We start from the raw sequence: 26,563 nt of genomic DNA, 5'->3' as shown, positions 1-26,563 counted from the left end.
CAAAGCGGAGGATCCTGCTGCCAGGGGACTCCAGCTAATGGCTGGAAGTTAGAAGAGCTGCAGTCAATTGACCCGGGGGCAAATCACTTGACCCCTAGTCCTCCATGCTCGCTGTCATGTGAGAGACCACTGAAATGGTGGTATGCACATGCAATGCATTTTTATAGACTCACACACAAACTGACCTGGTACGTGGAAACACACAGCTGAAACCAAAATCTAAAAGCTATACATTAAGTAATGGTGTCTGTGCCAACATCAATACCTACAGCATCTACAGTGAGTGTGCTGCTATCTACTGTAGGTTTCTATGCAATAATTGCAGGCACAGGTCACAGGATGCCACAGACAGTGAAATGAATACCATGTAGCAGGTTTCATATTGAAGCGATATCAGAATGTATTACATGTTATTATTAACATGGTGTTGCGAGAGTCAAGCATCAAGGTAAGATTATTACAACTCTGGCTGTTGTCTCAAGGGCCAAAAGGGGCCAACAGAGCCCTTACGGAACAAGAGCTCTGTGTGCAGAGTAGAACTGAACTTTGCCTTGGAGTTAGTGATTTGAACAAACCCCAGTCCCACTGTATATTGCGTATCTGTAAATCGTATTTTGAAATTAATATTTTTCTACAATGTATTTATTGTGTACACCTTTACATTGTACTTATATTTTGTACTTACAAATGTAATTAATGTTACAGACTTTTAATCCACACTTAAACCTAACAAAACATAATAATGTTAATATCAGCAAAACAGCAAAAGTGTGTGTAACACGTTTCTTTACACACACACACACACACACACACACATGTGGCTTGTTAAACAGAAGTGAGCTATTACTTTTCTGTTACTGATGCATTTATGGTTTATGACTGAGCTAAAATGAACTGACAATGACTAACGTTAAAAAAATACTGCAACAAGTATTGCTCATTCTGACATTTTTGTCATGAATGACAAGATTTTTGTCATGATTTTTATTTAATGCGTGATTATAAATAAATAAATAGACTCAAAAAGACCTTCATTAACTGAGTTCCTTCATGTAAAAAATACTGTATATCCCATAAAGATAAACACTAAACCTGTTCAAAGTTCAACATTGCAGTACAGTTTGCTGCCCTCTAGTGGGATATGTCAATGTCAAAACACTTCACTCATCTTTCTGAGAGTTACACTCTCTTTCTCTGACTCTCTATATAAAGAATTTAATTACATGATTTTAAACTCTTTGGATATTGTAACCATTAATTGCTGAATTGGCAATTGACTGTTGATTACGTTTATATATTTTTTTGCCAGATAAATAAGTATACATATGCTGTGTAAACAGAATAAAGAATTTAATAGATATTAAATATCTTACCATGACCCTGAGGCAAATCACATCATCTTTTTACAGTAAATACTAACAAACACAGACCTGAGAGTGGTTACTGAAGTTTTACAGGCTACAGTGACATTCAAGATTTTGTTATTAATAGAAAACTAAATCTAAGTGGTAAAACTATTGACTATAGGTCAGGGGGCATGTTGCCTGAGAGTGAGACTTTAATAATCATGTGATACATAATGTAAACAGGACTGGTTAATACTTTCACAGTCTGGCAAGCTATTATCTGACAGCTGAATCAGTGTGCAATGGTTTTTTCAGCTGCCTGGAAACAAAGCCACATTATACAATAATAGCTTTCTATTTAAGTAAATTTGCCCGTAAGTAATCTGCATATAAATGATTGTTAAAAACAAAATTAACTATATACCTTACATGTCTATCAAATATTCTCTTCTTGTGTGACTAGGCATTTCTTGACCAGAACAAATCACAAAGTTGACCAGAGTTTATGTTGGTATCGTTACATGGATTTTGAAAATCACATGACACCTTTGAAATTAGATAAATTAATGATGTCATGTGATTTGCAAAATCCAAGTAAAGATATATACACTTCATTTATAATTATTATGCAAGTTAATATTCTTATTGTATTTTTTTTTACAAGCACAATTTACTAATTTCAAACCACATCAATCATAATAACTGCTTAATTACATTTGTCTTTAATCCTTTATAAATGTAATAAAATTACAATGAATAATGGAAATGAAAAACATCTTATATTCAGGAGTGCATTATTATTATTAAGCAAGTTTTCTTTAACAGATAAAATGATCAAAAAAAGAGATTTAACTGAAAGTCAATAATTATTAAATGCCCATGATACGAATGCAATACTAGAAATTGCAATGTTAAGGCTGTATGTTTTACAGACACTGAGAGTGACTCTAAAGGACCGGCACCACATCTTCTTATAAGTTTTTGGAGATCATTTTTAAATATGATCTTCCAAAACTTACTGGAAAACTTTTTTTCACTTCCATCTTTCATGGACAATTCTATATAATTTATAAATTATTGAAAGACAAAATGAATAGAATTATTATGATTGATGTGGTTTGGAACTGGTAAAATGAGCTTGGAAAACAAAAACTAAAACAAAATATGCACTGTGTGTGTGTGTTTGTGTGTGTGTGTGTGTGTGTGTGTGTGTGTATGTATATATATATATATATATATATATATATATATATATATATATATATATATATATATATATTGACAATCCTCTTAAAGCTGCGGTTCTCTTGGTTGGTTGTGCATCTTTTTTTTCACACCTTTTCCGTCCACGCAATCTTCTGTTAACATGCTTGGATAGAGCACTCTGTGTACAGCCAGCTTCTTTGGCAATGAATGTTTGTGGCTAACCCTCCTTGTGAAGGGTCTCAATGATTCTCTTATGGACAACTTTCAGATCAGAAGTCTTCCCCATTATTGTGTAGCCTAGTGAATCAAACTGAAAGACAATTTTGAAGACTCAGGAAACCTTTGCAGGTGTTTTGAGTTGATTAGCTGATTGGCATGTCACCATATTCTAATTTGTTGAGATGAGTGAATTAGTCCGAGAGCTTTCTGTCCCTCCATTGTGTGTAAGGTATACTGTCCATGGTTAATAAAGGTAATAAAAACATTTTCAAAGTAAACCATGTGACATCAGAGACAATTTTTTTGAAGCATCTTAAATATATTTTGGGCCAAAAATAGCAAAAACTATGACTTTATTCAGCATTATATTTTATTATAGGTTTTAATTAGAGGATTATTAGTTTGCGTATTACTGGAATATTCACTATATATTAGTACTAATTAAGCACATATTAATGCCTTATTCTACATGACCTTATTCTACATCCTTAATCTTATCCTATATCTAAACTTAAAAACTTCCTAACAAACTATTAATAAGCAGCAAATTATGAATTTATTGGGGGGAAAGTCATAGTTAGTGAGAAGTAAAAAAGCTATAACATACAGTAGTAGGAGTATAGAGCTTTAATATGAATGTTGACAGCGTCTTGGATCATTTATTCTTGGAAGAATATTCATGTTTCATATACATAATATACTACCATGAAAAAGTGTGGGGTCATTGAGATGAATGTTTTTAAAATAAAATAACTACCAAGGTTGCATTTATTTGATAAAAAAATATAGTAAAATAGTAATAATGGGAAAAAAAAAATATTAAAGTTTAAAATAATTGTTCTCTCTTTTAGTTAAATAGAAAAAAAGCTGAACTCAGTGTGACACGATCCTTCAGAATTAATTCAAATATGCTGATTGGCTGCTCAAGAAACCTTTCTTAGTAATTTTGAAAACAATGGTGATGCTTAATGTTTAAATGGAAGCCATGATAATTTTTTTCAGGATCCTTTGATGAAAGCAAAGTTCAAAAGAACAGTATTTATTTGAAATAGAAATTTTTTGTAACATTACAAATGTGTTTACTATCACTTTTGATCAATGCATTATTAAGGACATGTGAAAAGCAGGACAGCAGTCATAATTTGCCCTTAATTTAATTTTATTTGTAAAACAATTGAGATTTTGAAGAGATATCATTTGTGACTTTACGTTCCTATTATTATCTTCTGGTTTGTGAAAAACACACACATGCACATGCCCCAAAGAAGCAGCAAAAGCACACAAAGAGATACTCCAGCATGTGCAATCCCTCACCCAGCTCCTGCCCAGTGCGATAGCTCTTTCGTGAATCATTGATCCCGTGTGTTCCAGTGGCCCAGCACTGCTGCTCCCCCTTCCAGTAGATACAGGCTATTTAAATGCTCCATTGGAGAGAGATTAAAGTTTATGCAAGGTCACTGGGGATGTGATAATTATAATCACAGGTTTTTGGCTCTGCAATGACAGCCATTTGTTATTTTCAGTTGAGTAATTCCCGCAGCCCAAGGATGTTGACAAGCGTGCACTGATTTAGTGGCCTGCAGTCCCCTCTTCCCTACGGAGCCCCCCTAAACACCACCCACCCCTCTTCAACCAGCCCAAGCTCAACCAGATCAAAGCCAGAGAATGACGTTCCCTTCTGGGACCACAGCATCTTTCACCCCCACTGGAGCAGTAGAGGGGTACAATTGCTTCAGTGGAGACTATGGGGTGAAAAGACCTTTTGTAGGGTACTAAATCTAAAGTCTGATATATAGAGGTATTATTTTTTTGTTTAATGGTAATGCAGTAACTGTCTTTCATAATTTTAAAATGAGTAACGTAAGTAGCACAAATACTTTAATTTGTTTAACAGACACATAAAGTAATTACATTTTACATTTAAAGTACTTTATTGCCTTAGTTGTTTTAGGCAGCTGGAAAATGAATTTTGCTGCATTAGTTAACTGTCTTCTGCCAGTAAGATCGGCATTTTGTTTGTTTTTGAAGAAGTGGAAAACTATGGTTAGAGGTTAAAAAAATAAGTCAAAGCATTTCTCTTCAAGCTTACATATGCAGTTAGTAGCAAAAATCACTGCTGATAATTAGGGCAAGAATCACTATTATTAATTGCTTATGCTGTTTGTCATATTGTTTGTGGTTTAAACACACCACTAAATCTAACGATTACATTTGTTGTGTACTCCAAAGCATGAGGCTTATTGAGGACAAGTCTATGATGATTAAACACTCAGATGTAGATTGTTTAGAGATGATTAAAAAAGTGAAAATATCAGAGAGAGTGAAAGATATAAATAAATAAATGAAAAATAAATATAAAAATACACCCCTTAAGCATTCCACTCCAATGAGAAATCTGAAGGCAATGCAATTGTGCAATTTGCACACAAAGTGGTCTGAATTGATCTAAAATAAACTCTCAACTTTAAATGTGCAAAAAAAAAAAAAAAAAAAAAAAAAAAAAAAACTAGCAGATAATTACATCATTTAGGAAATTGATTGGCCAGGAGTCAATGCACAAGCTTTCGGAAACTGAAGATAAATGGCAACAGTGACCGTTTTAAGGAGCCATTGATGTTGACTAGGACCAAAAAGAGATAAAATATTTCAAATGGCACAAGAAAGGTGAGGACGAAAATCAAAGCGCTTCAGGGGGACAATGGAACACAGAATTAGGGCCAACAAAAGATTTCATTAAGCCAAACAAGGCTTAACTACAAAATCAATATGTCATAATTAAAGCTAGAGCCATGCCTTAGTGCAAAGAAAGAGAAGAGTTAAAAAGGACTTATTTAACCTAAATGATGGCCAGGGTTATTAAGATCAGACGATAAAAGTATTTCCTGCACAAAAGACACTACTTAATACATACTATATATTTTCATTCCAGCTCCTTTGAGGCTTGGCTTTCCTTTCAGACTGTGTCAAAGACATTTCAGTGAATATATCTGTGAGACCTGATCAAGTGAATAATTAAAACAAACCCCTCATACTTAAAACAATATAGCATCTAACACTATTTCAATTAGCCATCAATAACCATTATATCCCATGATAGTGCAAATCTAAGCAAGGTTATGTTTTCTATGCATATGCTCAAAAATCACCGCCATTATAAAAAATGTTGATATGCAGTTGCTGCTGTTAAACCTCAAGTCTCTATGATATTCTGGTATCTCTATTGCTCAAGTCCCTCCTTAAATATACACCACCATTCAAAAGTTAATCTACAAAAAAATCTATTAAAAAAATAAACACTTAAAATGAGCATATTAGAATCATTTCTGAAGGCTTAAAGAATGCTGCTGGAAATTCAGTTTTAACATCCCAGGAATAAATTACACTTTAAAATATATTGAACTGCATTTTTTATTAAATAAATGCAGCTTTGGTGAGCATAATAGACTTTATACATTATAATATAAATTATAATACTAAAGTTTATTCAATTTACTAACACTTAACATGATCAAAAGTAATAGTGTGATGCTTGCTTTAGCAATAACTAAAATCTTGCATTGCCATGCCAGATAGTTTGGGTTTCATTTCAGATGCATTCTGGGTAATATTACTGGCCTGGTTGTTCAAACCAGCCCCAAGTAGATGAACTCGATGGCATCACTTTTGCAGCTTTTAAAGGAACCCACACGTGACTCCGAAGTCATTAGCCACAAATGGTTTTTCACAAGCACAGTCTTGATCTATCTCCATGATGACTGCTTTTTAGGGATCATCTGTGTAGAAAAAGGTCACAATTTGAGAGGATCAATTTGAAGTGCGCTGTGCTCGAGGGGGGGTTAATACATCACATTTGAATGGGAGTACAGAATAACTGCACACACATCTGACAAATGAACATTTGTTCTGCTTCATCTGAATTTTATGAATACAGCTCTACAATCCATTTGAAAGCCTTTGTCAGTCTCTTCCCAGTTCTCATCTTCTGGACTGTTCATTAATCTATATTTGTGGGAGTAGCAAGTTGTACAGTTTCTCCTCGAATGGCCTGATTCCCTCGTTCATTAAATATGTTTCTTGTAGGGATGTTTTAGAATTTTCCTCTGGGTCTTATGTTCGACAAGGTTGCATTCAGGTCTCTGTGAGGTCATGTGGAAAGTCCTTAGGCTATGAGAATTGTAAATACACTAGTTCAGCTGTACAGTCTTGGTTTTATCTTTCCATTTCCATTTTTGTTAATAGTTTGACTACTGCATATATATTATTTATTTAAATGTATTTTAAAAATTTTATATTTTGTTTTATAGTTATAAAAAAAGAGAATAAATAAATACATAAATTACTAGTATCCAGAAACATTCAAAGCTTAAAGCTGCGGTAGGTAACTTTTGACGCTCTAGCGGTTAATAAACAGAACTGCTTGCGTCTTGCGGAAGAACATCGTAGCCGGAACTACTTCTCTCTGTTTATGTCTATGAAGAATCACAAAGGTACTGGGTTACTCCGCCGCGGTACCCCCGAAGCAATCTAAAATAGTCCGAATATAAACACTTATTATAGGTGCACCCTAGTGATTCAGGACAAGCTAAAAACACGGTTTGGAAAATTAATTCATGGTGTACTCGCTTATTATGTACATTTTTCTACATTTTGAACACAAACAAAGTTACGGACCGCAACTCTGATTGGTTGTTGCTTACCGGGAGCGGATGATTTTCTGCAAATGGCAATAGGACCACTGGGAGGAGCCAGAGGAGCTTGATTTTTTTCACAGATTATCTGTCTCATATTCTACTGTCAGGACATAATGACAGGTTTAACAAATATGTAAAAAATATATTTTTTACAAAAGTTATCTACTGCAGCTTTAATACAGTTTATATGAATTTATCTTAAATGTGCTTAAATACATCTTTAAGCAGTGAATATTGCTAGTAGGTGTATCTCTGATGAACACACATCAATTTAGAATTCAATTATGAAATTATACAAGTATTCAATGTATAGTGGTGTATTAATCTGAAGTGGGTCAGGAAGAAGGGCTTTCATTAGCGCTGGTGCTTGTGACAGCTGAGGGAATGCATGAGGGGGTATATCTCCCCATAAATAACAAACGAGCCCACTCTACTGATAAGAAGAGCTGGTTGCTGGCTGCATGATGATAGTGGACCTCCACCGCATCTATCTAATTTTCAAGGGTCAGCTTTCTGTGCGGCCCACGCTCAACAGAAATTATTAGTACACCCGACCACCCTGTCATTACTGTCATTGGGTTCCACTCTCTCCATTTAAAGAGATAGTTCACCCCAAAATTCTGCCCTCATTTACACACCCTCAGGTTGTTCCAACCCTGTATAAATGTTTTTTTTTGTTTGTTTTTTTTTTTGCTGAAGAAATTTGGAATGCAGTAAACCTTTGCTGGTCCCCACTGATGTCCATAGGAAAAATAAATAAATAGATAAATTAAATACTATGGAAGTCAAAGGGGACCACAGAAGATTTGGGTACCCACATTCTTTATACAGGTATGGAAAAACTTGAGAGTGAGAGATCTCAATGGAACTAATGTTTCTGTTTCTTACAGTATATGGGGAACAATCTTTTTGTCAGGCAATATAGTCAGTAATTTTGAAATGATTGCTCACTGGGTTAATAGATGTGTAAGCTTCACATAGTGATTTTGTGAAATTTAGGCAAATAAATGAAAAATAAATAAATAATTGTGAATGAATTGTGAAAAAAAAAAAACATCATATTTGTCACATACTATTGCTTATTATTATTATTATTATTATTATTATTATTATGAATAATAATTTATTAATACTACTACTACTATTATTAATGAAAAACATATATCAGTATTATATTGTCAACCCTGATCTCTAGATACTGGCATTTGCCAATTCTGATACCTTTATGGTATATTAATTGAATGTATAATTTTATTTCTGTATTTGGAGGAATATACACATTATAAACATTATATAAATAGATATCATATATTAAAAGCATATAATACATAATGTAAATATTAAATATATAATTTTTATATTTATATTAAAATGTCCAGTAAGCAGTTCACCATGCGTCCATGTCTTTAATAAGACTATTACATATTTAGTGATAAACAAAATTAGGATAATCTTTAAAATGTATTGTCTAGATAACTTAAACTTAAATTACGACTTTCTCACAGTTGTTTTAGCTATTGTTAGTGCACACAGTGAATAAACTAGTGAGAAATGTGTGCTGTACAAGAGTTTATTTGTCCACAGGGCCAAAAGTGGTCACATTTGCAGACATTCCCCCTAAATGCTTTGCTATTTGTGCATCCTAGCCCAAATATTCAGCTTAGCCATCATGCCTAAAGCTTTGATTTACTGGGCTTTTCTGAGTGGGCGAGTGATAGAAGCTAATGTCATTATCTCACACCAAGATGGATCTGGGATTAGCGGCCAATGTAAATGAGATATGAGAAGGGTCCAGCATTAGAAGCAGCCTTTCTTCAGCGGAATAGCTTCAGCAAATAGAGGGAGATAAGGAAATCCCTGTAATTACATGGAGACACATTGGTCAATTCAGCGCTGTAAGTACCTGAGCTCTGTAGCCTCTAAGTGGGAGGGGAAAAGACAGACTGGGAAGTGTTATCCTTGGCAATATTAAGCGATTCTGCAGGATCAATAGAAGTACACCAAGCCAAATGTAAAGATGAGCACTGTCCGTACTGCCTCTTTGTGCCCCAGTATCGCTCCATCATTTTTTGGTAATATCATTTCTGAATTAAATTTTATGGCTCATTACCTTCCGGTGCAGACTGTCTATAATGGAATCTCAAATAGGCAAGCGTCTTTGTGCCTAGGGTTGGCGTTGTTAAGACGTTATTTATTTCTAATTGTTGGAATATAAAATGGTAACTTATCATTTTTGCTATATACATGCTAAAAGTCAACCATCATTTGGTGTAAACATTGCTAGCAAACACTAGAGTTCAAATAGAACCAACACTTCATTGATCTACATAAAAAAGGCTCAACATAGATACTGTAGCCTTAATACTGTGTGAGTCTTGGCCACATGACTTTTTTTCACATCCGTGAAAAACAAACAATAGACAAACAATGTGAAACACCTTGGCTGAGTCTGTAGGAATAAAGATAAAGTCTCCCAGTTTTGTGGCACAGTAAAAAATGGGTGTTCTAGCGGCTGAACACCAAACAGCCCAAACTAAACAGTTGTTACACTGTAAAATAATTTCAGCTTTACAGTTCCTTTGCACAGTGATTTTGGCTTTAGACGACTCACTTACTGACTTGCACTGGTCAGTCATCCAGAAAGTTCACCCAGAAAGAGTCCTAAAGTTGCTTTCTCCTCCTCAGAGATAACTTTCTGAACAAGTGAATCCCTTAAGATTAATTTTCTTCCGTCTGTCTTATGGAGTTAAAATTGAACCTATTCTATGGGCAACATAATGTTTTCTAGATCCGGCCTGGCTAAACTGAGTGAAATGAATGGTTGTAAAGGAACTCTGTTAGGATAACAATTCATGTTTTAGCTCTGCAACACAGGGTTTTGAATTAAGGGTGAGCGCAGAGATGATATATAAAAAGAAATACCAAATCATGCTGTAATATATATCTGAAGAAACAGTGATGAATAAGTATCAGCTACTGTATCACTTTAAAATTTCTTCAATTTACAATATGAAAAAATATTTATAACACTTTACAAAAAGGTTCAATTTGTGAGTATCAGTTAAGTACATTAATTAAAATGAACAATGAAAAATAATTGTGAAGTATTTATTAATCTTAGTTTATGTTAAATGTAACATTTATTAATATATTATTAAATTCAAAACTTGTATCTGTTAATAATATTTAATGGGACTGAGCAAACATGAATTAACAATGGATAGTTGAATTTTTATTAACTAACATTAACAAATTGAAAAAAACTGCAATGTTTTTCTCACTGTTAGTTAATATTACTTAACTAACATTAACTAACATTCGACACTAATGAAAACTTAAAGGGGGGGTGAAATGCTATTTCATGCATACTGAGTTTTTTACACTGTTAAAGAGTTGGATTCCCATGCTAAACATGGACAAAGTTTCAAAAATTAAGTTGTACATTTGAAGGAGTATTTCTGTTCCCAAAATACTCCTTCCGGTTTGTCACAAGTTTCGGAAAGTTTTTTTTCGAGTATGGCTCTGTGTGACGTTAGATGGAGCGGAATATCCTTATATGGGTCCTGAAGCCACGTTTGCTGGAAGAGCGTGCGCTCCCGTATAGCAGAGCAGAGAGAGGCTGTGCACAGACAATCACTGATCAGAGCTAGAGCGTCGTGAAATGTCACAAAAGGAGTGTGTTTTTGGTTGCCAGGGCAAGACAACCCTGCACAGATTACCAAAGAAAAAACAGCATTAAGGGACCAGTATTTTTACAGAGCATCAACGGAGTTGTGCAAGTGTTTGTGTTTGTTCCCTGCATTTCTAAAATGCTTGTTTTACAAACAAAGCCCAATTTGACGACGGATTTGCGTATCGTTTATTTCTTAAGGATGTTGCAATCCCAACGAAAAAGGGTCACGATTGTGTGTTGGAACCACATGCGGTGAGTAAAACTGCTTAAAATATCTCTGCCTCCTTGTTAGTGCGTCCGCCTCCCATCGGAGACCCGGGTTCGAGCCCCACTCGGAGCGAGTCCTTGCTGCTGCTGCTCTCGTTCAGTTTCAGCCTTCACAGCTGTCACAGCTTCCAAACGCTCTCAAAGCAACTGGCGCTCGTGATTCTTTAGCTCCGCCCACACGTCATGCCTCCAGGCGCTCGGGTTTTTCCGGGAAAAATCGGTACAGACTATCTTTCTCTTATGAATATAATAAAACTAAATACTTTTTGGAGTTATGAAGGATGCAGTACTACTCTATAGGTACTCAAGATTAACATGATATTGAGTGAAAATGAGCATTTCACCCCCCCTTTAATGTAAAGTGATACAAAATAATCATATTTATATATTTATATATATATATATATATATATATATATATATATATATATATATATATATATATATATATATACATAATTTATCTGTTAAATATTTTAACATAAAATCAATAAATAAAAACACCTTTTCTTGAAACACCAAAGGTTTTTCACATTAAATGAGAATTCCCCATAATGAGAATGGTGTGGATTGTCATGGAAATAATGCTAATGCTACTAAAATAGGCTTCATTTTCAAAAAAAAAAAAAAAAAAAATTATATATATATATATATATATATATATATATATATATATATATATATATATATATATATATATATATATATATATATTCTTCCTTTTCATTTTTTTTTGAGTAAAATATGGCTTTGGCGTGTTTGCTTTCACCAGTGAGATTATCTATATGAATATTCAAGTTACATTATGTACCTGATATTTCATATGACTCCATATGAAAAAGATGTTTCATTTAAAATTTGATTTGAAAACACTTTTTGAAAAGTACTTCATTAAAAATAAAAATAAAAATCATTAAACTGGCCTGTGATTTATATTCAGCCCATCAGCCTCCTGCAAACAGGCCGGACAACACCCCCCCCCCCCCCCCCCCCCTCACCACGTCCACCCCCTTTCCTATGGACTTTCAGGTCCTTGGTTGTCACAAGGTCATCGGGAAGGTTTTAATTGCTGTGGGCTGTTATGTGCTTTCATGGGGTTTGCCATGATAAATTACTCATTGGTTGAAAAGCAAGTCTATATAAACAAGCTTATCTCGTCTTCTCTGTAATGAAAAATGAGTTGTGAGTATCATTGTTAATCACAGTAATTGTTAATGTTAAGAGGCCTGGATTTTCAAGTCTCCTCATTATTGATCAAATTTATTTTTACATTAAAAGTCTGCTGATTCCCTGACACATCCTACTTCCTAGTAATTCCTCTAATTAGTTATTTTTAACACCCGCGCCTCTCATACCAGCCACAAGAGATAAAGCGAATTACTTGTCGGATGGCTCACTCTTTCACAGTGTTGATGTGTTGTAGTCGTATGGGCAATGAATTTACCCTGACTATAGAATGAATGGAGAATCTCACCTCTCGCTCCTCACTAGATTACCACCTACAGTCCTAATCTGAAGTCTAGGACAATAGTAAAAGTCTAATTAACTTTAGCCATTTAATATCTGCAGATTACCTAGTTCAGCTTTTCAACAGAGCCTTGTCGTTATCATTGTGAAGCTTGTGCTTAAGTTAAAATAATAAAATATTTAAAATGTGTAAACAATCTTTAGATTATCTTTGGCAGGTTTGCATCTAACAATTTTCTGTGCATGTGTGTGTTATGGTATATATGGTTTGAGAACACAAATGTGTATAATGACATGGGTACTACAATGTAAACATGGTTTATGAATACACTTCCTTCCTGTGTTCCCACAAACCAAAAGGGTTATAAAAAAAACAAACAAAACAAACAACAACAACAACAAAAAAAGTAGTTCCAGTTTTCCAGTAGTTAGCCAGTAGTTTTCTGTAAGGGGAAGGTTTAGTGTTTTTGGTGTAGGGCAACAGTAGATACAGTTTGTATAAAAACCATTATGCCTATGAAGAGTCCCTGTAAAGTACATTACAATATAAAACTAAATACAAGTATGCGTGTGAGTGCATGTAAGGAAATCTTAGTGGATCAAAAATGTCAAAACATCTATTGGTACAATTTTGAGTGACAACACTCTTTTTTTTATTTAACTTAATTAACTTAATTAATAAAAAATTAAATATATTAAGATTAGGTGAAGAGATAGGATTAGTAAATCAAAATTTATTTAAAATGGTTTATAGAAATATAGCTGCATATGTAATATTTATCATATTTAAGCAAATATGAAAACAAACATACATATTTAGCAAGCTTCTAATTATTTTTATTTCTTGTTTACAATGATTAACAAAAAAAGGTTTCTTTTTTTAAATCCAGGTAATTACAACGGAAAGATTATTATTTTTTATTTAACATTTATTACTGTTATATAGTGGCATCTACAAATCAAATGTCCATGCAGCTTGCGGCTTGTTTAGATTTATCTGTTGCATATGCTCACCTAGTTTCATGAAGTTTTGAGTCTTCATTTTGGGTTTATAGGCTTTTAAGGATCTTGAAGGTCCACAGAATTGTACTGTAGTGGTTTTGTTGAGATTGAGTGAAAAACTTAGGTTAGCTAAAGTAGTATATTTGAATAATCTTGAATATTTAATGAACAATTTGATTAACAGCAGTGGTCCTAAAGGCAATTATGTTTAGAATGAGGAGATCTATCGTATGATATGAAGACTTAGTCAAGAGTATGTGTGAAAATACGAACATGTTATTCAATTTAAAGTCATTTACCATAGAAATATTGTGTTTTGAAGCCTTTTCAACTATTATAGCGTCACCTATAGGTTGATTTACAAAAAATGTTGCATGTTTTTTTAGAATCATATTGGAATCATCAGTTATTATTATATATATTATTATATATTATTATTTTAATGAGTTTCTTTTGAGGATTTATTTTTGGGTATAATTGGCAACCTCAAGGAGTGTTATCATATGACATTAATACTGTGCATATATGTGAAAAAAAAAGTGCATTGTAAAATCATTTATACCCTTGAATTATGTGGCAACGCCCCCTCTCTTTTGCTTCACAGTGCTTTGGTCCAAATGCCTTCTTTCCTCTTTTACATTACCTATACACGTTCAAGTCCAGTAAGATAGAACAACAGTCAACAGTTATGAAACTTTATTAAGTATGGCTGTCAAAAGGTTATTTTATTTACTTAAACGTCATATGAAGTGATTATTTTCTCTTTAATACAGATGATGCCAACGTATTTTTCGATTAGTCTGCTAGGTTAGCAATAATAACACACAAAAAAATTGGTGTCAATTAAGTTAAGCAAAAATATGTTTATACTGTAATTGGGTACGTATATTCAATAAATAGAAGAAAAAATACAAAAACCAAAGCAAAAAAAAAAAACAAAAAAAAAAAACACACCAAATGATATGCAAAATTCAAGGTCCTTTGAGTGAGATTTAGGTACATTTACATCCCAGTTCCATGACTCAGTTGTGAGTTCTCTTTTCAGAATTTTTCCACTGATGACAACTGGAGCTGTGAACCCAAAAGGGTCATATAAGCAGTTCACAGTTGAGAGGACCCCACAACTTGTGAATGGCTTTTTAACACATGACAACTGAAACAAGAACATGTGGGTTAGGAGATTTCAAGTAACTCCAAGGGTACGCTGTTCTAGGACCGAAAGTTGGTTGGACAGTGTTGTGTGACTGTTGGACAGTGTTTTCTCTACTTCCTGCTGGCCTTGCTGCCGCTGATCGAAGCTCAGTGTAGCTGTTTTTTGTCTAGAATCTTTATCTAACTATCACTCTCTATTGTTTAAAGTGATAAAATATAATTTAATTCCTACCGTATTTCTGATATTATCTATCAATTTTATCAGATAAATTTTTATCATTGACTTTTATTTTAAATTCTTGAGTACAGCGCACAGTGCCTGTCATTAGCGTTTTCATTCTTATCTTTTGCTGTTTTCTCCTCTCCTCTCCTCTCCTCTCCTCTCCTCTCCTCTCCTCTCCTCTCCTCTCCTCTCCTCTCCTCTCCTCTCCTCTCTCTCGCTCCAGTTTTTTACAAGTTCATCAAACGTCTTCTCCTGCTATTGTTATTTGCACCTCTTGCCGCATGTACAGTTTATCTATCTCTGTTGGTGATGAGGGATTCACATGTGATAAATGCAGGGAAATAGTTACGCTGACAGAGAATATTTCAGACTTAGAGACACGCATCCAAACTTTGAGTACAGTAAGAATCTTAGGGCTCTAGATACGGCTTTGGATGCGTCTAGTTCATGGATTACTGTACATTGTTCGGTTCCAGCAACAGATCCCCTGAAGCAGGGAAACTGGGTTACATTGAGGCAGCATAGTCAAAACACCGGTCTTCTGTTCCGATCAAAACATTAAATAGGTTCTCCCCACTCAGTGATGCATCCACTGAGAAACCTGATGAAAGTTCTCTAGTTATTGGCATTTCTATTGAACGGAATGTAAATATAGATACATCAGCCATCATAGTCAAATGTTTACCGGGAGCCAGAGCACCTGACATCTTGGCAAATTTAAAAGTGCTGGCTAATGCTAAACGTAAATACAGTAAGATTGTTATTCATGCCGGCGCTAATGATGTTCGACTTCGCCAGTCGGAGATCACTAAAAATAATATTAAAGAGGTGTGTGAACTTGCAAGCACGATGTCAGACACTGTAATATGCTCTGGTCCCCTCCCTGCTTACCGTGGTGATGAGATGCATAGCAGATTATCATCACACAATGGCTGGATGTCTAAGTGGTGCCCGCAAAATAACATAGGTTTCATAGACAATTGGACGAGCTTTTGGGACAGACCTGAGCTGTTGAAAAGAGATGGTCTTCATCACTCCTGGGGTGGCACTGCTCTTCTATTTAGAAATATGGCACCTAGTCTTAGAGTTTATACTTGACTAACTGGGGCCCAGGTCAGGAAGCAGACAGACTGGCTAAACCGACTATCTGCTAGCTGCCTCACGTCACTCTTTCACTTTTATATCACACTATAGAGACTGTGTCTGTTCCCCGAACTAGAAAATACAAAAAACGTCCAAACCAATTTAAGAGTAACAATTTAATTGAGGTTCAACAAACAAAAAACAGATGCAGTACAGATAAAAAAAAATTATGAAGCTTATTGAATATCAGGACCCGTATTCATAAAGAATCTTAATGCAAAAAGTAGCTCCTAGTGACAAAATTCTAAGAAAATTCTTAGAAATGTGGGCGTTTACTCTTAAACTTAAAGAAAAAATCCTAGTAAAGAAAAAAGTAATTCAGAAAGCATCTTAACCCTTAAAAGAGGTGTTAAGGTCAAATTTGTTAGGAGCACAGACGAGGACTTTTAAGAGGCTTAAGAGTTTCTTTAGCAGAGGAGAAAATGGCAGAGAGACGAAGAGGCAGAAGAAATGTGTTGCAGAGAATGGATGACAGTGAGTTAATAAGACGCTATAGATTATATAATAATTTATAATTTAATATATAAATTAAAGTAATCACGACATTACGATATTTGGCAACTGGGAAAATGCAACAATGCAATAGTGATGATTTGGGTCTGTCACAACCTTCTGTAAGCAGAGTGATCACAAACAATTACAGCACTCTCAGAACATCTTATTGTGTCGCAGTTCATTTCATTTCCACTGGACATTCCCACCTTGCAGGCTCAAAAAACTGTATTTATGAATATAGCAGGCTTATAGGTGCGCATAAGCAGGGAGAATGAACCGTTAATAGTTTGTGCTATATGCTCCCATGTCTGCTTCTTGTCCCTTGCTGTGACACCCGGCCCGAATTTTCCTTTAAGAATGGCCTTGTGTTTATCCCCTAACTGCCCTTACGAAAAATAACCATGGTTTTATTATAGTAAAACTGTAGTAACCCATGGTTTTTTGGCATATTGACTGGCATTTGTAAAACCATTGATTTACTACAAATACCATGGTTAAACTATGGTTAATATAGCAAAACCATGGTTAATTTGTGGTTACCATGGTTTAACTACAGTAACCATGGTTTTTTGGTTTTATTTGTAGTAAAACCATGGTTAATTTTCGTAAGGGTGGGCTAACAGTAAACAGTAAACTGTACCTCTGTCCAGTTTGGCTTTCTCGCCCTTCTTGGTCTTGATTCCATGTTTGACACATTAAAACCAACATTCAAACCGCCACTTAAATAGGACAGCAATCACTGTAACTGGAAAGAGTGGAACAATTTTTATCATTCTAAGCCAATCAAATACCTTATAGGAAATTAAAAGCATGGTAAATAAAAAAAGGATTTATATACACACATATAATGTGTGTGTGTGTGTGTGTGTGTGTGTGTGTATGTGAGAGAACGGTCAAATAGGATAAATTACGCATGTAAATCAAAGTGAGAATTAAAAATAGAGCCTATACTTAAAATCACTCTTTTTTTCCTTCTTGGACAACCAACCAATCACAGCCTTCAAAAGATTGTGTCATACATAGCAACAGGGTCAACCCCGCCTCCTCACTAAGATGAAAGTTTTAGTCTTTTCCTTACTCAGAGTTGCTCTCAGATCGGTCCCGAATCGCTTTTAAGCTAAGACTCCTACGTGAAAGTTTTTAAGCTAAATTAATAGTTTTCTTTGAGGATTCTAAGAATCTTTGTGAATACGGGCCCTGATCCCTTTCTACGAAAATGCTTTTTGTAAACAATATGATCACTGATCATAATCTAGATGTGCTCTGTTTGACTGAAACCTGGCTAAAACCTGATGATTACATTATCTTAAATGAGTCCACCCCCCCAAGATTACAGTTATAAACATGAGCCACGTCCAAAAGGCAAAGGGGGAGGTGTTGCTTAAATTTTTCAATGTTTTCAGGATTTCTCAGAGGGCAGGCTTCAATTATAACGTGTTTGAAGTAATGGTGCTTCATATAAAATCATCCAAAGAAACAAATGTTAATGATAAATCCCCTGTTATGTTTGTACTGGCTACTGTATACAGACCACCAGGGCACCATACAAACTTTATTAAAGAGTTTAGTGATTTTACATCCGAGTTAGTGCTGGCTGCAGATAAGGTTTTAATTTTAAAGAAAGCAAACATAACCTCAGGTATTTATTTAATACAGTGGCTAAATAACGAAAAATAAAGCATCAACAAGTGTTGACATTTCCCATCATCACAGCAGTAATGACTTTATCAACTACTTCTAAAATCGGTACTATTAGAGATAAAATTTTAACCATGCAGCTGTCAGCTACAATATCGCATCAGACAGAGCACTATAGATCCCCTGAGGAACAGTTCCACTCATTCTCTACTATAGGTGAGGAAGAATTGTATAAACTTGTTAAATGATCTAAACCAACAACGTTTACGTTAGATCCTATTCCATCTAAGCTCCTAAAGGAGGTGGTTCAAGAAGTCATAGATCCTCTTCTAACTATTATTAATTCGTCATTGTCATTAGGATATGTCCCCAAAACATTCAAACTGACTGTTATTAAGCCTCTCATAAAAAAAATAAAAAAAAAAAAAAACACACAACTTGACCCGAAAGAAAAAATTAATTATAGACCTATCTCGAATCTCCCTTTTCTGTCCAAGATACTAGAAAAGGTAGTATCCTCACAATTATATTCATTCTTAGAGAAAAATTGTATCTGTGAGGATTTCCAGTCAGGATTTAGACCGTATCATAATACTGAGACCGCTCTCCTTAGAGTTACAAATGACCTAGGCTGAGTTTCCCCAAAGCTTCGTAAGCCTAAGAAGTTCGTAAAAATGATCATATGACTGATCTTAATATTGCGGTCTGTTTCCCAAAAGCATCATAACTTAAGTAGCACTTGAAAATTATCGTAGAGCTAAGTGTACTCTGGAGTAACCATAAAGCCCTAAGCGCATTGTAAGAAGACAGATTTATGCAGTCATCTGCAGGACAATCGGCAGATTACAGCTTGAATTGGATGCAAGTGCACAGTGATCCTTTTTTGTCCACCTTATGACTCGTTTTCTTTATTTTTTAATTAATTTATAAATTAAATAATTAAAAAGGGCAGAAAAAACACACATTTAAATTAAATGACTGAAAATGACCATGCATTAGCATGGATTAAATCGTACTTATATGACCACCATCAATTCATAGCAGTGAATGAAGTGATATCATATCTATCCCAAGTGCAGTACGGAGTACATCAAGGATCAGTACTAGGGTCGTTACTCTTCACACTTCACAGGTTACCCTTGGGAAATATCATCGGGAAACACGGTGTTAGCTTTCATGTTATGCTGATGACACTCAGCTGTTGATCTAAAATCAGTCTTGGCCCCTTACAATTCAATCACAGGGCCGAATACAAGTTGCCTTGTCAAAAATCTTTATTGACATATGTGTCAGGCATAGGAGAGAAATGTGTTGTCTTTGCCAGCTGTATGTTCATTTCTCCATTTCTTAGTTTCTCTGAGGCTTTAACAGTGACCATAGATTATATACCACTGACCAAGTTCCTTACAAGGTACAGAAACATGTTGGTTTGTTTAAAATAGAATGTATACTTCATGCTTACATCAGTTGGTATATTTATACATACATACATTGGTGGAAAGAAGAAACTACCCTACGCATCAGTGGAACACATTACTTGTACACACGTTCCTTCATGTACACAATCTGGTATGGTCAAAATTAGCTCCTCTCCCTGTGTCTGTCATATGTATGGAAGTAAAATAATGACAAATGTCTTTGAAACAAAAAAGCATGCTGAATAGCACTAACTGAAAAATAAGGCATTGCATTAACAGTACTTGCATTTTAATGCCTTGTATTTCCAGGGCTTGCATTTTTAGGTCCTGAAATTTAACATAGTTGTTCATTTAAGCTGTGAATATTTAAATTACAAATATTTCACACAACTTTTCATTATTAAAAATTCATAATTCATATTCACGTTCCAGAATTCACTTCCAAAATATTCAATCGGTTTAAAAATACGATGTATAATATTCGACAGGCAAATTTCGGTCCATTTTCTTTCACTTTCCAAAATCGCTTCCACAAAATTAGTGGTTAAAATTCGGCAGATAATTCGCCCTTTCACATCCAGGAGCTGCAGGAATAGCATTAGAGCACAGAGGCATGATCTCCATCTCCTGTCAGTCGCTCACCAGCAGGTGGTGCAAGCGGCTTCCGATGAAGACCAAAGCAACAGGTGGATTAAATAATACAGTTACAAAAACTGATCTGCAGAAATTATGCAAGCGCTAAGTAGAAGTTTTGATTATCGGGGCATGTGGAAAAGCTGATTGTGTGAATGTTTATTCCAACATCTTTGCCTTTACCGAAGTACAGAACTAACATTACATCTGAGGAAGGCATATATTGCTTTTGGTTGTTTAGTTTCCGTAACTTTGTGTCATGGCTTGTGTGTCGCTGTGCTGTAATACTGGGGATCCCCTCACGTCACACCCCAGGATTCCCCAATGACGAGTAAGGGGCCTTTCACATATCGCGCTTAAAAACGGGTGGAAAACGTTAGGCGCGCCGGTTTCTCCTTCTTTCCGAAGCGCTCGGGCAGTTGCGCTCATGAGGTGTCTGTCGTTGCTAAGCAATCATTACCTGCTCTTTCCATGAGGACGCGAAAATTTCAGCAAAGGATAAATGGATTTGCAGCACTAAAAATCGCTTGCAGTAGCTCTGCTACTACATTTATTTCAAAATGGCCATCCATATACAGCTATGATCAGCTGTTCATTCATCTTGGCTGAGCTTTCAACTTTGTTATGGGAAAGGAAAAAGCTGACTGGTTAGTTCTTGCCACATGACCCGTGGTGCGCTTGCGGTATCCTGAAAAGTTGAGATGTTTTTAACTCGATGCGAGCGGACGCACCTGGAAAAAACGAGCGCATCGCACCGCATAGAGTTAAAAACATCTCAACTTTTCAGAATGCCGCAAGCGCACCGCAGGTCATGTAGCTTCCTCACCTTTTCTGTGACAAAGTTCAGCTCAGCCAAGATGAAGGAACTGCTGATCATAGCTGTATATGGATTGCCATTTATTTTTTTATTAATTTAGTAGCAGAGCAACTACAAGCAGTTTTTAGTGCTGCAAATCCATTTATCCATTGCTGAAATTTCCGCGTCTTCAGTGTCAAATTCTAAATCTTGTATTTCTCCTTCATGTTCCAACAGTTGCTGTACATTGCTAGATACAAGACTGACTTACTAACTAATTTTTTCTTAAACAATATTTGTGTAGTGTCCATACAACGAGAAATAAGTTATTGGCCATATATATTTAGTCAGTTTGAGTAAATTATTAATTTAGTGTAAACTGATTAATTTGAATTTAATATTGTACTATGTTTCATTTTGGGGGTAAATTTGTAGATGGTCCCTAAAGCAGCTTAGGCGAATAGACAGCAAATATTAAACATAAAACTACTGCGCTTGGTTTTCTTTTTACGAAAAATAAAAATGATTTGGTGAAACTTTTTGGTTTGTGGGGCTCATTTCTGGGCTCATCTGCTGAAATGTACATAATATACAGTAATATATTGTATTAATTAGATGCCGAATTTAATCATTTTATATCTTGAGGCAATAAAAGACATACATTTTTTAACATAAAGTTTAACACAGAGTTTTTCTTATTAAGTGACTTGCGTTAATATCCTCCTCTGTCTCCTATGTGAGTTTAAGTCGCTTTGGATAAAAGCGTCTGCTAAGTGAATAAATGTAAATGTAATCGCTGTTAGTGCACTGAGCCACGTTAATCAGTTTTCTTTTCTTTAACAGATTTCTGAGGCAAACCGTGTGAAACCTTGAGCGTTCCTTCATATTTTAGATCTGCTTAACTGTCTATATAGTTTGCATAATCATCAATAAAGTGTATTCTTAGATCTGAGGTCTTATATCACAGTATTAATTAATTGAGGAGCGTTACTCGTCATTGGGGAATCCTGGAGTGTGACGTGAGGGGATCTCCAGTATTACAGCAAAGCGACGCACAAGCCATGACACAAAGTTATGGAAACTAAGCAACCGATAGCAATATAAGCCTTCCTCAGATGTAATGTTAGTTCTGTACTTCAGCGTTGAGTAAAATCACATTAATATCTTCTTTATGGTAGAGAATGCTTTTCCACATGCCCCGATAATCAAAACTTCTACTTAGCGCTTGCATAATCTCTGCAGATCAGTTTTTGTAACTGTATTACTTAATCCACTTTTTGCTTTGGTCTTCATCAGAAGTCGCTTGCACCACCTGCTGGTGAGCGACTGACAGGAGATGGAGATCATGCCTCTGTGCTCTACTGCTATTCCTGCAGCTCCCGGATGTGAAAGGGCGAATTATCTGCCGAATTGTAACCACTGAATTTGTGGAAGCGAATTTGGAAAGTGAAAGAAAATGGACCGAAATTTGCCTGTCAAATATTATACATCGTATTTTTAAACCGACTGAATATTTTGGAAGTGAATTCTGGAACGTGAATATGAATTATTGTTTTTTTTTTAATTGTGAAAAGGTGTGTGAAATATTTTACATTGAAATATTCACAGCTTAAACGAACAACTATGTTAAATTTCATGACTTAAAAATGCAAGCCCTGGAAATACAAGGCATTAAAATGGAAGTACTGTTAATGCAATGCAAAAAAAAATTCAGTAAGTGCTATTCAGCATGCTTTTTTGTTTCAAAGACATTTGTCATTATTTTACTTCCATACATATGATCCTACATGTTCATGCAGACTTTAACTCATAATGCAGTAAACTTCATAATGCTCTAAAATTTCACAAATATATATATATAAAAATATTAAAATAACACATTTTTGGTCTACATCTCCCCCATTCTGAAACTACGGCCATCAGTTTCACACCATCATCGCCACCTAATGGAGTTACAGTAAGGAGAGAAAAAGCAAACCATAGAACAAAAGACACACAAAGGACAGAAGAACAGAAACATAAGGAATCAGGAATAAAACAAAACAAACAAAATAACCCCAACCCATGATATGTTCCTGCATACTATGTGTTTAATTACGTCTATGTGCATGTATTTTAAATGAACCCGAGTTATCTAAAGGAAAGGAAAAATTCATAAATCTTCACCAGTGCCTAGGCTCATCCAGTAACTGAACTCCTTCAGTTCCTAGCCAAAATAACAAACCAACATAAATGTTGATGTTAAAGAATCCTATCCCTTGGGGTTGTAAATCAGTAAGCAGGGGGTTGATTGTTTGTGGGGTTGTGTTTATGTTGTGCAATGAAGTTGTGCAACATCATATTTTACTCTATAACTTGCAACCATCTCTAATCATTGTCAATGGAACTAATTCCTGAAATGGGAGCAGAGAAATCATTTAATTTCACTTCTTGTTTCCCAATCTTTGAAAGTAATGGATGAACATTGCTCAATTTCAGACCATAAGCTATCACTGTCATTTTGTTGATTCACTAACTTAAGGCTTAACTTGTGATCAATGATACCATCAATCTGTTCCTACACCCTTCCCTTTAAGGCACACACTTGTATCCGTTGTTAAAAGTATCTTATATGGTCCTTCCCACCTAGACTCTAAACCTTTCCTAGCAATTTGTTTGACCATAACAAAACTTGGGAAGTAGTGGTGTGTTTTTCATCCCACTGCTGCTGAGCTTCTCGCACCTTCTGGATGTTTTCTTTGGTAGCTCTGTCCAGCATAGTGAGATATCGTCTTAACTTTTCTTGGAATAAAGTGGAATCTCCTCCTGTTCCTGCAGGCGGCGGAGCATCAGGAGGTAGAACCATTGCTCTTCCAGTAATTAGTTCAAAAAGGGTTAGTTTGGAGTTGCTATTAAGCTCCACAAAATAGCAGGTAATAATTTATGCCAACCTTGGCCAGTCTGCAGAATGGCTTTGGTAAGAGATGTCTTTAATGATCTGTTCATCCGTTCGACCATTCCCAAACTTTGTTGTCTATAGGGAATATGGAACTTTTGTTTAATTCCCATCAATTTCATTGCTTCCTTCTTCAGTTTTCCAGTGAAGTGGGTTCCATTGTCAGAATCAATTTCATATGGAAGGCCCCAGTGAGGAAAAACTTCTTCCACCATTACTCGTGCTGCGGCTTCAGCAGTGCAAGTTTTTGTTGGAAATGCTTTCACCCATCTAGTAAATCAATCTATGATAACTAGAATGTATTGGTACCCTCCACTGGGTGACAATGGTCCTGTGAAATCGATTTGAAGATGTGCCCATGGCCCTGTTGGTCTGGGTGCATGTGACATTCTTACCTTTACATGTTTTCCCACATTTGCTTTTATACAGGTCAAACATCTCCAACAATAATCATCAATGTCTCTCATCATTCGTGGCCACCACCAAGTCTCGCTGATTTGAGCTTTCATTGCTTTTGCTCCAGCATGCACTTTTCCATGATACAACTGCATTAATTATTTTCTTGTTCCGATAGGCATTACCACATTTACATTTACATTTAATCATTTACCAGACGCTTTTATCCAAAGCGACTTACAAATGAGAACAATAGAAGCAGTCAGGTCAACAACAGAACAACAACAGTATAAAAGTGCCATGACAAGTCTCAGTTAGTCTAGGCGAAAAAGATGAGTCTTTAGATGTTTCTTGAAAATGAGTAAAGAATTGAGATTGGGAGGTCATTCCACCAGCTGGGCACAGTCCAGGAAAAGGTCCGTGAGAGTGATTTTGAACTTCTTTGGGATGGTACCACAAAGCGTTGTTCACTTGCAGAGCGCAAACTTCTGGAGGGCACATAAGATTTAACCAGTGAGTTTAGGAAAGTTGGTGCCGTTGGTTACCACTTGTCCTGTTGGAATTCTCCAGATACCTTGATCATCTTTTTTTGCTCCTACTTTTTCCCATTGTTCTTTCTCTTCTTCTGTCTCTGTGTGATATGACAGAAGATGGCGCTCAGGATTTTCCTTTCTGTTTTCTTGAACCAAGGTGACAGGAGTAGGGGAAAGTAAAGCTGCTTCTCTAGCTGCTACATCTGCTTCCGTGTTTCCTTGACATTCTTTGGATTTGTCAGATTGATGTGATTTTACCTTGATCACGGCTGCTTCTCTTGGTAAGTGACATGCTGCAATCAAGTGACGAATTATGGAAGCATGTTGTATTTAGCTCCCATTGCTAGTGATGAGACCACGTCTTTTCCATAAGGAGAGATAGTCATGTACCTTCATTCTTGTTTGATCTAATAGCCATCTCTAGACGACCAGCCCATTGCATAATTTGGTAAAATGTTTCTTCTGGATTGACTCCAAGTAATAAGGCTTGTTGATATTTTGTGCTAAAACCATCCACTGTCACGCTGTCTGGTCTCTGTTTCCCTGAGTCTCCACTAGTGGTCTCACTTCCCCATAGGCACCTCACCATAGGTAGGGCTGTAGTACTCGAGTCCAGTTTTGGCCATTGGACTCGCCAAGTCTTCTAGTTGGTCTCGACCGAGTCCAGCAAAAAAATAAAATAAAAAATTTCTCCTTCAAAACAAAACCACATTTGCATGATGTCGCGACTGAAAACGTGTGGAAAACGCTAGGCGCGCCGCTCTCTTTATTTCCAAAGCACTCTGTAGCCTGCGCTTGCGCTCCAGTGGCGTCTGCTGTTGCTGGGCAACCATGACCCGCTCTCCATGATGACGCAGAAGTTTCAGCAAAGAATAAATTGATTTCCAGCACTAAAAATCCCTTGCAGTAGCTCTGATAATAGATTCATTTAAAAAATGGCTATCCTTGTACAACTATGATCATCTGTTTCTCCATCTTGCCTTAGCTTTCAGTATTGTTCCGGGAAAGGATGTGCATGACCAGCAGTGCACTTACTGCGACCTGAAAAGTTTAGATGTTTCTAATTTAATTTTCTACCTGTTAGATTGTGTTTTATTTACGTCTACACCTAGATAGCCTTAAACGTATCCTGTACAATAACGAAAAACTAATTATTGTTGTACAGTATAGGGGTTGCAAAACTACTGATTTCTACTAGTCGATTTTTTTAATAAAAAATGCTTGAGTTACTCGGCTATACTCGTGGTTCATGCTATTGTAAATGAAAACACATTAAATATTTTTTTTTTTTTATCAATAAACGCGTAGTAATGTGTAGCTTTATGCAACA

This window comes from Carassius gibelio, chromosome B14, assembly GCF_023724105.1.
Source record: "Carassius gibelio isolate Cgi1373 ecotype wild population from Czech Republic chromosome B14, carGib1.2-hapl.c, whole genome shotgun sequence".
In the NCBI taxonomy this organism is placed as follows: domain Eukaryota; kingdom Metazoa; phylum Chordata; class Actinopteri; order Cypriniformes; family Cyprinidae; genus Carassius; species Carassius gibelio.
The sequence above is the reverse complement of the archived record's forward strand: the minus strand, read 5'-3'. Positions refer to the sequence as shown.